Source organism: Schistocerca gregaria, chromosome 1 (genome assembly GCF_023897955.1).
Source record: "Schistocerca gregaria isolate iqSchGreg1 chromosome 1, iqSchGreg1.2, whole genome shotgun sequence".
Lineage (NCBI taxonomy): Eukaryota > Metazoa > Arthropoda > Insecta > Orthoptera > Acrididae > Schistocerca > Schistocerca gregaria.
In genome coordinates, this window is record NC_064920.1 from 289,836,839 (window position 1) to 289,851,471 (window position 14,633).

The 14,633-nt window shown below is 42.7% G+C and overlaps 1 protein-coding gene across 3 annotated transcripts in view; it reads right to left on the reverse strand.

Moving 5' to 3' along the window:
• The window catches only part of LOC126341299 (kelch-like protein 26), a 272,243-nt gene that overhangs the window by 134,358 nt on the left and 123,252 nt on the right, over window positions 1-14,633 (reverse strand). Inside the window, exon 1 of one of the 3 annotated variants that reach the window (XM_050001764.1) lies at window positions 5,503-5,636. The exons of the other annotated variants lie outside the window; for them this stretch is intronic. The gene's annotated coding sequence lies outside the window, so the exon portion shown is untranslated. Of the gene's footprint in view, window positions 1-5,502; window positions 5,637-14,633 lie in introns of those variants that run through there. 3 annotated transcript variants of the gene reach the window in all.

Consider the following 14,633-nt stretch of genomic DNA (forward strand, 5'->3'; position numbering starts at 1 on the left):
TCTCTCCCGGAGCTCTGCTACTTCACGCTGTAGAGGCGGTACATACAGCAGATGTTTGTGCCCCACAGAAAAAAGTCGCACGGAGTGAGATCTGGTGATCGGTGAGGCCAGTTCATGAAACAGCCAAATAGCTGACCCCGTCTGTAGCACGGCACTAGCGCTGACTATCTGTGAATTACCGAACTACGCTATGGCGGTATATATGAAAAAAAAGAAACTTTCAGGGTTTCTCTACAAAATGACATGTATGATATCTGTACAATTTTTGGTTCTTGTGCAATAAACAATTGAAACTGTTCCCGGACTTTATGTACACCCTGTATTATGGGATGATGTGCAACAACTTTCTAACAGTCAGTTCTGATCACGTTTGACTAAACAGCTCGAGGGCATAATGTGAGATACAGAAATTACTGTTCTAAATTTGCATTTTATGCTGCAGTTGGGCAATTACGGAAACTGTACTTGCGTTGGACGATGAGAACGTTAGTTGTTTGCCAGAACATCGATACTTCGCCGCTATTCTGCTGTCAGTTGTTCAAATGTCAGGGTCAATCGCATGCTACAGCAGTAAGCTTTAGGAACAATGCAAGAATCTCGCAGTGCTGTCCTGATCGGGATCCAAATGAAGCTAGACAGCTGGTCTCCTCTTCAACTGTTCCCGTGCCAGGTATATATGGCGTGCCTGAATGTGACAAGCTGGGAATGAAAGGCAGGGAGAACGTAAACCCGGTGCCACTGTAACGCCGACGTTTTTGGGAGCGTACAATGTCCAGGAGCGGCCACAATGGCCGTACTGGCCAATTCCCGTCAAAACGAAAGAAGGCCACAAATTCGTGTTTCCGAAGAAATTTAGATCTCATTGTTGATAATCTTAGACCGGATGGATCTTTAATTAACAAGCCATGAAACTGAGCCTACCATTTCTTACAGCGTAATTTTCCCCAGTCAACGAGTATCACCGACGGACTGCTCACATGGAGGACCATAAAATGGATTGGAGCAGAGTAATTTTCACTTTCTCCAGTTGGTTAATGTAGAAATGCTCAAAATGGCGAAGTTCCTTAACATTTCTCAGCCGTTACGTTCGACTGTAAGAAAGCCACGCGATGGTGCAGGCACACCAGTTTTCTCTCGTTAGGAGAATTCGCGCCCAAACAGGTGTCCCAACCTGGGAGGCAGAGAGACCAAGCCGCCCTCCGCGCCGTGGCTGCACCAACGGTTCATTTCCTCCCGCTGTCATGGTGGCTGCTGGGAACTACTTGTGAACTGCGGACGCACCTTCTGCAATTTAATCGTTTATTTCTGTTTATATTTGCTGACGCTGAGGCCAAATGAAGAGCTTAACTATTACTATACTGTGTACTTAGCTTGTCAATCCCGGATCTATACTCCTGCCATTTTGGTTACTGTCGTTTCCGAACTGTGATGAATTGTTGTCAACAAACTTCATAAAGGAATAACTATTGTGAGGCTGTTTAAAAATCTTTCTACGAAAGGATCTAGAGTAGAAACCAGAACTTTATCCTTATTACATGTTTCCATGCAACAATTTTTTTTTCCTCAATGACGATCAGTTACTACAGAACAGGTTGCCGCAAGACATTACTGAGTGAAAACAGGGGAAGTAAGTCATCTTTTTTACATTGTTATCTTCAAAATATGATGGCAGTAAGTTAAACGTTGCAGGGCTTAGACGTTTTAAGAAGAGCTCTATCATGTCACAAACAGTTCATGTTCTCAATATAAATATCAGTAGAAACTCCTAAGAACTCAGAACGTTAACGTTCTGGCATTGATTTACCGTCGTGTGTTATTTTGAATAGTATGGCCAGACCTTGTGCTGTACTGAACTGCATGTACTACTTTTTATGTAAATCCAGTAACAGTCCATTTACAGAGAACCAGTTAATTTCCAAGAAATTATTGTTTACATTTCCAAGTCCTGAAGTTACTCCGTTAGGCCAGTTGATAATTTTTACGTTCTCTGCAAAGAGAATTATTCTGCATCCTGGATATATGATGCTAAATCGTTTAGATGTAATGACAACAAGAACATGAGTAGGACCAATATCGATCCCTGTGGTACATCTGTAATGATTATTCCCCCATTCTGAAGATGCTGTTTAAAAGTGTAGACTCCTCCAGTTTCTTAGTGGCAAAACTTTGCATCCTCTTAGATAGTATGAAAATAGATTAACACACAACATCAAAGATAACATATTCCGAATATGAGTTTCACTAGAATAATACTGTAAAATGCACAATCAAATGCTTTTGAAAAATCGCAGAAAATACTTGTTGGCAGTATTTTTCAACCAAATTTTATATTAACTAACATGTGAACTGAAAAAATTGTATGTTCTGTGGAGGGACGATTTCAAAATCGGAACTAAGTTTAATTCATTTTGAGTACTTTCCAGTACTTTCGGTAAGGAGGTAAATGGTAACACTGGTCGATAATTATTAACCCTCTCCTACCTTTTTTGTGTAAGGGTCTCACAATAATAAATTTCCTTGTCAGGAAATATCTCCTGCGACAATATTGGGTTGCAAATTTGACTGAAAACATTATGTATATGCGAAGAAAGACAGAGCACTGAAAGATCTAAGTCGGAACAAGGCCCCGGCAGTAGACAACATCCCACTGGAACTACTGATAGTCTCGGGAGAGCCAGCCCTGAAAAAACTCTACCTTCTGGTGAGCAAGACGTATGAAACAGGCGAAATACCCTCAGATTTCAAGAAGAATATAATAATTCCAATCCCAAAGAAAGCAGGTTTGACAGATGTGAAAATTACCGAACTATCAGTTTAATAAGTCACAGCTGCAAAATACTAACACGAATTCTTTACAGACGAATGGAAAATCTTGTTGAAGGCGACCTCGGGGAAGATTAGTTTGGATTCCGTAGAAATGTTGGAACACTTGAGGCAATACTGACCCAACGACTTATCTTAGAAAATAGATTAAGGAATGCAAACCTACGTTTCTAGCATTTGTAGAATTAGAGAAAGCTTTTGACAATGTTGACTGGAATACTGTATTTCAAATTCTAAAGGTGGCAGGGGTGAAATACAGGGAGCGAACCGTTATTTACAATTTGTACAGAAACCAGATGGCACTTTTAAGAGTCGAGGGGCATGAAAGGGAAGCAGTGGTTGGGAAGGGAGTGAGACAGGGTTGTAGCCTCTCCCAGATGTTATCCAATCTATATATTGAGCAAGCAGAAAAGGAAACAAAAGAAGAATTTAGAGTAGGTATTAAAATCCATGGAGAAAAGAAAAAATTGAGGTTCGCCGATGACATTGTAATTCTGTCAGAGACAGCAAAGGACCTGGAAGAGCAGCTTAACGGAATGGCCAGTGTCTTGAAAGGAGTATATAAGATGAACATCAACAAAAGCAAAACGAGAATAATGGAATGTAGTCGAACTAAGTCGGGTGATGCTGACAGAATTAGATTAGGAAATGAGACAAAGTAGTAAAGGAGTTTTGCTATTTGGGGAGCAAAATAACTGATGATGGTCGAGGTAGAGAGGATATAAAATGTAGACTGGCAATGGCAAGGAAAGCGTTTCTGAAGAAGAGAAATTTGTTAACATCGAGTATAGATTTAAGTGTGAGGAAGTCGTTTCTGAAAGTATTTGTAGTGTAGCCATGTATGGAAGTGAAACATGGACGATAAATAGTTTGGACAAGAAGTGAATAGAAGCTTTCGCAATGTGGTGCTACAGAAGAATGCTGAAGATTAGATGGGTAGATCATAAAACTTATGAACTATTGAATAGAATTGGGGAGAAGAGGAGTTTGTGGCACAACTTGACAAGAAGAAGGGATCGCTTGGTAGGACATACTCTGAGGCGTCAACGGGTCACCAATTTAGTACTAGAGGGCAGATTCAGAAGAATGTATGTTGCAGTAGGTACTGGTAGATAAAAAAAAGCTTGCACAGAATAGAGTAGCATGGAGAGCAGCATCAAACCAGTCTCTGGACTGAAGACCACAACAACAACATGCGAGGAACAAGATTATAATATGGCTCTGAGCACTATGGGACTTACCTGCTGAGGTCATCAGTCCCCCAGAACTTAGAACTACTTAAACCTAACTAACCTAAGGACATCACACACATCCAAGCCGGAGCAGGATTCGAACCTGCGGTCGCGCGGTTCCAGACTGTAGCGCCTAGAACCGCGGCCAGATTATAATAGTTGAGAGTATGAGGCAGTGCTTCTTTTCTATATTCTACTGCTTTATTCCTTTATTATTTTCCTCACACGTGTGATCACGTGCAATCTACGAAAGAGCAAAGGCTGTGAACTATCAGGAACACACTTATATGTATAAACATTTAGCCATAATTTGTTTCAACATGATATGACCATATTCGATATAACAGATCTTGTCACATTTGCTAATAAAGAAGTGTAAATTGAAACTTATAGGCCATCTTCATAGCACTCATATTTTACGACAGTTTACACTTTTTTATATATAAGACAGCGAATGGCAGCTTCTCCTGTATCTTTCGGTTTACACTTACATTTTATTTGTAAATGTGACAAGGTATTTTATATAGATTTTGTTTATGCCATGTTGAAACTATTGATACCTAATAGGTTTATAAAAGTGTCTTCGAATACTTGGTCTTTGTACAGCGCTTTTCCAAATGGCCACTGACCGAAACGCGTTGTGAAAGTAATAAAATAATAATTGTGGTCAAGAGAAACAATCGCATATGAATAATAACTATGACAGGATCGCTGCTATGTAGCGGAGTGTTACGATAAACTGAACTCTTGTCCGTAAACATGTCGCTTCAAAAATCCCCGACCGCCTAGTCAAATTCTGGTTTCTCATGATTTCCTTAAATCGCTCAAGACGAATGCCGGGATGGTTCCTTCCCCAATCCGAGCTTGTGCTCCGTCTCTAATGAACTCGTGCTCTACGGAAGCGTTACAGGCTTTTCCAAATGGCCACTGACCGAAACGCGTTGTGAAAGTAATAAAATAATAATTGTGGTCAAGAGAAACAATCGCATATGAATAATAACTATGACAGGATCGCTGCTATGTAGCGGAGTGTTACGATAAACTGAACTCTTGTCCGTAAACATGTCGCTTCAAAAATCCCCGACCGCCTAATCAAATTCTGGTTTCTCATGATTTCCTTAAATCGCTCAAGACGAATGCCGGGATGGTTCCTTCCCCAATCCGAGCTTGTGCTCCGTCTCTAATGAACTCGTGCTCTACGGAAGCGTTACAGGTTGTTCTGCCGCAACATCATCCAGACTGAAACCAACACACATTATGTGAGTACCTGTGTGTGAGGCTTCATATATAGGAAAATATCCTACAGTATTGAAAAAAAATTATCGCTTATGACTGATTACGGATGCCAATTTTACACCATGTTTCCAAGTCAAGGTGACATGATTTTTTTTAACTGCCTCTGGCGTCACTGATGCTGATGGCAGCCAGGATAAAAGACAAGACTCACCAATAGTAGTGACTCTGGTGGTAGCCTGTTCCGGACCGGAGTCGCCAGGTCGCGCCGAATCGTCGCACGCATCGCACACACAACTAGCAACAGTCGAAACCGCAGCCACGCACACACATCGCTGCCCTCGCACTGAGGCCAGCCTCGGCAGCGCGGCGAGACAGAGACACGCTCGCCCCTCTCGCGCTGCCTAGACGCCCCTCCCCTCTCTCTTCCAGGGAGTGTCACCACCAGCACCTCCAGAGACCGTTAGCGAGGCTGGGCAACGCGCACGGCAGAAACACTACAGCGCCTGCCGATCCATTCACGTGCCACGCCTGTTCCTACACTTCTCATCTGTCAAGAGACAGCTATCGGATGTGCCACGAAAAGCGAGTAGTGGGCGATAAATACTCAAAAGCGTACAGCTTTACAATGAAATATTAACTAAGTTAATGAAGGCATGTTCTTGTGAGTTTAGTACAATTCTAAGTTACTTGTGTAACCAGTCAATTATAACGGACATTTCTTGACTGGCTAAAATATGCACATATTAAGCCTCTATTCAAGAAAGGGGATAAAGAGATACCAACAAACTACAGACCGATTTCACTTTTGCCAGCGTTCTCAAAAATTTTAGAAAAGTAATGTACAGGCAGCTTCTCAACATCTGTTCACAAATAACATTATCAAGAACTCAGTTTGGATTTCTGAAGGGTTCTGATATCGAGAAGGCTATTTACTCCTACAGTGAAAGTGTACTTAGTTCATTAAATAACAAATTACAAGCTTCAGGTATTTTCTGTGATTTGTCAAAGGCATTTGATTGTGTGAACCACAACATCCTTTTAAATAAATTAGAATTCTATCGTGTCACGGGCAGTGCTATTAAATGGTTTAAGTCATACCTCGCTAAGAGGAAACAAAGGGTGTCAGTGCAAGGGACTAGTGAATTAAGTCATCAGTCATCATCATAATGGGAAGAAATTACATGTGGTGTCCCACAAGGATCCATCTCAGGGCCATTGCTTTTTCTTGTGTACATTAATTATCTCTCATCAGTTACACTGCCAGAAGCAGAGTTCGTTTTGTTTGCAGAGGACACAAGTATTGCAATAAATAGTATGTTGAGTGCAGTTCTAGAAAGATCTGCTGATGAAATTTTCATGGATATTAATAAATAGTTTAAACCCAACTCACTGACATTAAACTTCGAAAAGACTCACTATATGCAATTCAGAACCTGTAAGAGGTTTCCACCCAGCATATGCATAAAGTATGAAGAAGAGCAGATAGAAGAGGTTGACAGTCTTAAATTCCTGGGATTACAACTTGATAATAAATTCAGTTGGGAAGAGCACACCACAGAACTGCAGAAACGCCTCAACAAATCTCTATTTGCAATTCGAGTGTTAGCTGACATAGGCGACATAAAAATGAAAAAGCTTGCATACTTTGCCTACTTTCATTCCATAATGTCATATGTTACAATACTTTGAGGTAACTCTTCAAGTCAAACAAAAGTTTTCAGAGTCCAAAAGCGTGTAATACGTATTATTTGTGGAGAAATTCGCGGACGTCATGTAAAAACCCCTTCAAAGAACTGGGTATACGAACTACTGCGTCTCAGTATATTTACTCCTTAATGAAATTTGTCCTAAATAATATATCTCTTTTTCCAACAAACAGCTCAGTTCATACATACAATACCAGGAACAAAAATGATCTGCACAAGGACTTAAAAGCACTTACTTTAGTTCAAAAAAATATTAGTTCAAAAATGGGTCCACTACTCAGGAACACTCATCTTCAATAATTTGGCAGCAAACAAAAAAAAATTAGTTACAAATAAAGATCAGTTTAAAAAGAGCCTGAAAGACTTACTAGTGGCCAACTCCTCCTACTCCATTGACGAATTTTTAAATAGAAACAAATGATGTATTGCATGTATTCATACTATTAGTATTGTTATTCAGCTTTTTTTTAAATTGACATGTTCCACATCCACGAGGATCTCCTCAGCACGGATCTATGGAACGAAAAATTAATCTAATCTAATCTAAAGCATCATTGAGAAGAGAGTCGTACACTTGAGCGAAGTCTTCTGCCAGTGGGGAAAATACACAGATTTCGCATTTTGTTCGATCGACACACTTGTGTTTTGTGTCTACTTAACACAGGACACACGAGTTGTAAATGGAGTAAAACTGCTGCGAGAACAGTTCGAAGTGGCTGCGTCCGTCGACGCTGACGCTGTAGCCATGGCTCCCGCCACACGGGGGCTATCTGTAACTGAGAAAGAAATTTATGACCTAAGTGTGGAAGGTACGGATTTGAATTCCCAAAGTGTGACAAATTTCCAGTACACATTGTAGATTCCCAATTAAGGGGTAGCCTCAAAATATTCTCGTTGTGGATCGAATTTGAACCAAAATGTACATAACTTCAAAACTTTTTGCACATTCAGCTCATGGTTACCTACAACCGGTAGTAGATCGTTAGCCAGGCAGGCTTCTGCTGTTTTCCTTGAACAAACGGCCAATCAACTTGTGGCGCATTGTAACTGGCATCCCAGAAACATCACAAGCCGGAGATGCTGCTTCATATATCAAATGGCCGTAACCTATTCTTAGTGTTATCAGGGAGTTTTATCTCCAAGTGACTGGAATTATGTCTGCCGTGGCCCTACAGTACCCTTCTTCCAGTGTACCTTTCTGATCTGTATTTGCGGGTAATCCTCCTCCTACAGACACACAAGATTATTTTTAATGTGTAACAATGGTACACAGCACTGCCACGTCTATCACAGGCGTACTTGACAGCATTGCCAGAGCGCTCATTTCTATGGGGGACAACACGAGCTCGGTACATCAATGATCCTTTTTCCTTGACGCTAATAAAGAAGGTAGTTTTGACATTGTGGACCATATACACAGTGGGGTTTATTTCCTGAGAACTAGTAAGGGCACTAAGGAAAGCTGAGAATACGAGGGAAGCTACGCCTCCATCTCATCTCTTTCGTGCAAGAGCGTAAAGCTCTATATCGAAGACTAATTTGAGACGCCAGAGGACACTGCAAGTCAAAAAGTCGAAGTAGGCGACTGTCCCCGAGTGCTTTGAGACAACGTGCAAACAATCCTAAAATTAGAGTAATAATTTAGGATTAATGAAGCGATTGTATGAAATCGTGATTGGCAGTATTTGATTTCTTGTACTGAGTCAAATCCTAATTAACGCTTAACTTCAGTCTCAGACACAGACACAGTGGTTCCCTTCTACCATCCTTTGGTTACGACATTCATCACGTCTGCCAAACCTAAATTTGTGAGGTGCTCTTCTGCAGTATCGCAAAATGTTTAGTTGTGCTTCAATGATTACGGGAGACTTGTTCAGATGCTTTTTCGGACAATAATATTAAATAATGACGATTTGGGTAACGATTTTATCTTTCAAGCATGCCACACTGCAACGAACTCGGGACCAATGCAGCTTCAGCGCGTATATTATGTACGGGGCTTTTTCCGTCTACCAGAGAGCCTTGATCTTTTGTGATACCTTTGCTCAGAATCCTCGCTTGTTGAATAATTCGTTCGGTACAAAGAGTGAACAAACCAAATTATTCATAGGAAAGTGTGTAACCGAAATACATCGTCTTCACAAACTATCATACTTAATACCATTGCTGAAGTCGCTAATGGATGCCTGTGTGATGGCAATCGACACGGAGGCAGCCAGCTCGAAGCTAGGTCAGTTCCTGTGGATATGTGAAAAGAATGGAGCACGCTGGATAAACTAAGTGATCCCAATATTTCAAAACAGAGAAAAATTCTGAACCAAAATTAAAAAAGAATTTTCGAAAGAAGAGGTACGTATTTCTTCAAACGCTCTTCCACAGCTCTTTTTTTTTAACGCTCACTGTAAGCAAACTAATTGGACAATTTCTGAGCTACCACTTCTTTAACAACGATATATGGAAAATTTTAAAAAGAATACTAATATCACCTTTCAATAGCGCTACTGATAGGTCGATTCTAAAAACTTTAACGACACACTTGTATGCTTATGTAGATGTACGTAGGAAGTGTGTTTTGTGAAGTACACTTAAGGGCGAAACTGTGTTTTGCGTGATGCGTCACTGCCAAGTAACGTACCACGATGTAACTTGGACCATACATAGACAGAACTGCTGTAGTATAGTGGTAACTGAAAGAAATACGCTGTGAGACTGACAGGAACGAACTTTCATTCGAAGACAATAATTACACTGAAGTCGCCGCGAGTTATGGTGGTCACCTGGACATTACAAAACCGAGACATGGTTCTTAACAGGGTGTGATATCATCACGAAGGGCAACGTATGCTCAGCAACGTGCTCCCATGCTGGCCACAAGGAGTTCCCTGCGAGAGGGCGCCCCATTCCTCCATCTGCTCGGTTTACAACTGTTGGATGCTCGTTGGCGCATGCGTTCTGCTATACATCTCCCCGACACACCCAACATGTGTTCAAGTCGGAGGAACAGGCAGACCAGTTCATTCGCCTATAGTTCCAACACCACTTCCAACTGAGTTGTCAAGCATTTTTACCCATAAAAATGCACCCCTCAAAAGACGCACATGGGGGAAACAGTATAATGACACAATAATGTTGACCGAAAGGTGTATATGTTCAAAGATTCGGAGGTCAGCACGCCTATACAACATTACGGCTCCCTCCAACGTAACACTCAAACCACCAAATCGATTATGGTCTCCTATGGCGAGAAGTGGGAATATGCAATGCATCCAGGAACATTGTCGAACATGACCGTTTTGGTAGTCCAGATTTATGGGGTGATGAGGCGTTCTGACCTCTAAATCTATGAGACACTGTTTTCCTTCCACATCCCCATGAGCGTCTTTTCATAGGTGTACTGGGCCCTGACTTCCTTTTTTACGGATGGCTACGGGCGACTCGCATCGAACAGAGCAGATGGAGCAGCTCTTGGAACGAGAGCATATTCGGCGATTGGACTGGTCTGTTCATTACGACGTAAAACTCATCGAGCACATGTGGGATGCGTTGGAGGGACATACATCAAAGACCGTGTGTCTCATTGCGTATTTCTTCCAGTTACCTTTTGTACTAAGCGACATATATATAGTGAAAGTTTCATCGAGCTATGGTTCTTGGCACTGACATACCACGCGAATGTTACATTCGTCCTTAAGTTTTGCTCACCAATGTGCGTTATGGTGATACGGTTTCATCGAGCTATGGTTCTTGGCACTGACATACCACGCGAATGTTACATTCGTCCTTAAGTTTTGCTCACCAATGTGCGTTATGGTGATACGTAGCGTACTGATGGCGGTACAGAAAATAAATTCCTACCAACACGTGGCTTAGGAGGAAGAGTAGTTGATATTATGACGACTTAGATAATGATGCTGTAGATGATAATGAATCAAGCAAATAATACTGCTGCTGTCGCTGATGTATGTAAGTGATGATGTAGATGAATAATGTAATTGGATTTTTTGATTTAGGAAGATCAACAAGAGTCATCAGCGCACTTGCGGTGCCCCAGTTGAGTCGACAGGAGTCGTGCGGCATTTCATCTCTAGTGACGCCACGGAGGCAACACTTTCGAGCTTACTCATTTATCTCTTGCGTTCGCGTCGGAGAGTTGGCTGTTGGCAGCTGTCAGGCGCTGTGCAGGGGCACACGTGCCGCAAGGCGCGCTCGGGCCGTCCAGTTGGCCGCTGCCGCCAGATCAGTGACCCCGTGGCCAGCAAGGACGGCGGCTGTCCGCCCGCTACATTATTCATGAGAGCCACCCGTGCTCCCGTAATGACGTATGTGCCACAACAAAACAACCACTACTGTACAGGACCCTAATGAGCTGCTGCAGCCACTGCTCTCCTGCCGAGGCAAGTTCTGGACATCATTTTCAGCCGGATCAGCTTCCGATGCCTGTTCTCCCTGCTTTATCCGCATTCTACAGCTCTAAGCTCACTTCACGTCAATGTCGACCAAAAAGAACTACTAATGAGGTAGACGGTCAATGACTAACAGAGGTATCGTCTTGTTTACACCATCACACATATTATTCTACTAACAGGCGTATTTCACTTTCATTTAATGTCTGCTTCACTGTATAAAATATATATAAGTGGCGATAAACACTCTTTCAGAAAAACATCGGAAGACTGCAAGAGCAGACAAGCGCGGGAATTCTCGCACAATCATCTTAACAGCTCACGTATCGAAGCTGCTGACAATAATATACAGAAGAATCGAAAAGAAAATTGAGGATCTGTGTGACAATTTTGGCTTTCAGGAAGTTAAAAGCAGCAGAGAGGCAGCTCTCACGTTGTCGATATAATGAAAGCAGGACTGAAGAAAAAACACGAGACGTTCATATCGACTTAGAAAAAGCTTCAGGCACTGTTAAATGGTGCAAGATGTCCGAAACGCTGAGAAAAATATATGTAAGCTACAGGAAAATACAATATGTACAAGATATATCATGGTACAAGATACAATATGTACAAAAATGGAAAACCAAGAACGAAGTGCTCGGGTAAAAAGGGTTGTTTTGTTTCGTTTTAGCGTGCAACAACAGCTAAGGTCATACTTCAGGAACGTAGGTCACGAAGACGAAAAAGGAGTTAAAAACGACTACACGTTAAGCTCAATCGACAAAAGGAGAGATAGCTAAAACAAGGATCTTCTCTTGGAGAAAGTGCCCCAAGATACGCCATAAGACAACGGAGGTCCTGGAATAAAGGTTATATGTCCATCATATTGATACGACGGATAAAAAGTAAAACACTGTCGACAGCCCGCGCGTTGTTCGCTAAAAGGGCAAATAACTGACAGCAAACATAAATTACAACGTAAGTAGCTAAAATGAAGAACGATGGTCCGTCAGGAGACGGCGGCCCATCGGAGGTTGATGACAATGGGAACAACATGGTGGGGGATCATCACTTAACAAATGGCGATGGCTAAAAAGGCAGTCCCCAATTTGCAGTCTAGCTGAACTCGTCTCCTTGCGGCGAGAGGAAATCGGCCAAACAGCTGGGAGAGGTTTAATTCTGCGGAGCTTGTTCCATGAACGGAAGATGCCAAAGTGACACATTCTACCGACAAAAGGCAACACGGAGATCAGCCGAAGGAAAGAAAGAGTTAGCAGGCCAAAGGAGGATTGACTGACTGACAGAGGGGTTATGGGACCAAACGGCGAGGTCATCAGTACTGTGATTCCAAAGTGAGTCACCAAAGAGAAAATGGTCTGCTAAAAATGGACGGTCCAGTCAGGGGAGTCAAACTATTAAAAAATGGTCATTAAACACACACAGTAAAGGCATAAAAGGTGAGACCAAATCTAAAAAACTGGAAAAAAGGGGGACGCTCATGAGGTCACAGTCCGAGAAAACTACAAGTCCCAACCACAACCTACCTGCCCCTGCTCCAAGACTAAAGTGGAACCTTATATCTGGAAGTAAAAACCACTTTCACAGAGGAAACTAAGGACCATTTCAGTCATCCGTGAATTGTCTGGTAATATTAAATTTAAGCAACTGAGAAGACTACACTTAACACAAAGGGCCGAAGGAAGGAGACAGTCTACCAATATGTGAGATATCATCAGTCTGGCTCCACAACCACATTATGGGGGCTGAGTCGTTACAGAGGAGGCAACAAGGGGGTGAGCTGGGTATGACAAATGCGTAAACAGCATGAAATAGCGGACTCCTTCCGAGAGGAGCGGAAAAAAGAGCGCCAAACTGCAGTAAACTCCTTGATTGTGCAGAGTTTATTACTATGAGCAGTAGCACTCCAGATGGCATTCCACTTTTGGGCACAGAGAGACGTAGAGCCGCATATCCGCAGCTGGAGTCATGAAAGAAACTGGGGGTAAGTATCTGCTTCTCTAGCCAAATAGTCAGGCAATTCATTCCCTGGGATGCCAACATGACTTGGGACACATGAAAGACGACTGAACAGGCGGCACGTGCAAGGGCAGAGAGGTGGTCATGGATAGCAGAGACCAAAGGGTGGCGAGACTAGCATCGGTAGATAGCCTGCAGGCTGCTCATGGAGTCTGAACAAATTAAAACATTGTGGAGGGAGGCCTGAGAATCAAAAACGAGGGTTCTGTGAGTGGCTAGAAGCTCTGCTGTGAACACACTACATGATCCCAGCAATAAATGGCGTTCGAAGCCAGTAGCAAATGTAAAGCATATCCCACCTTATTGTCTTAGAACCAACAGCATAAAAGATGGTGGCCCCCTGGAACTCTACAAGGATGGCACATACAACACACCGGACACACAGAGACCCTGGAACAGCTCGGACCTATCTGTGGTCTAGGCATCATCCAATGGGAGGTATGGGAAGGAAAGACATGGGGTGCAGTCCAGTGAGGAGAGATGGAGATCCCAACAGAGGGAAGTGACACACATGCCAACTGACAATCCCACCCATGGCCAGGTGTTAGGAAGGAGACGTCCCTCACTGACAAAGAGCACAGGGTACATAGGATGGTCAGGGAATTGGCGAATGGCGATTGCATAAGAAACAAGGTGTTGGTTCCATCTGATGTTTAGAGAGGGAATCCCCACTTCTGTGACGAGACTAACAACTGGACTAGTATGAAAGGAACCAACAGCCAGTCATCCCACAATGATGGACATGGTCAAGGAGTTTCAAAGTGGAAGGACCCGCGGAACCATAAACGTGACTACCACGATCTAGTCTGGACGAGACCAGAGCACGGAAAGATGCAGAATAGTAGAACAGTCTGCTCCCCAATATTTGTCACCCAGGAGGTGGAAAGCATAAAGCTTCCACATGCATTTTGTCTCTATGTAGCGAATGTGAAGCAGCTATGTCAGCCTTTTATTGAAAATAAAGCCCAAGAAACGGGACTGTGCTAGAACATCAAGGAGCTGGTTGCGTAAATAAAGTTCTGGATTGGGGTTTACTGTAGGTCGATGACAAAAGTCCATAATCCGCATTTTAGAGGGAGAAAACTGGGAGTTATGGGCGGTGGCCCACGCAGAGGCCTGTTGGATGGCTCTCAGCAGATGTTACCGAGTGGGAGCTGCACCAAATGTGAAAATCGTCGATGTACTACGCTGGGGTAACAAACCCATTGATGGCA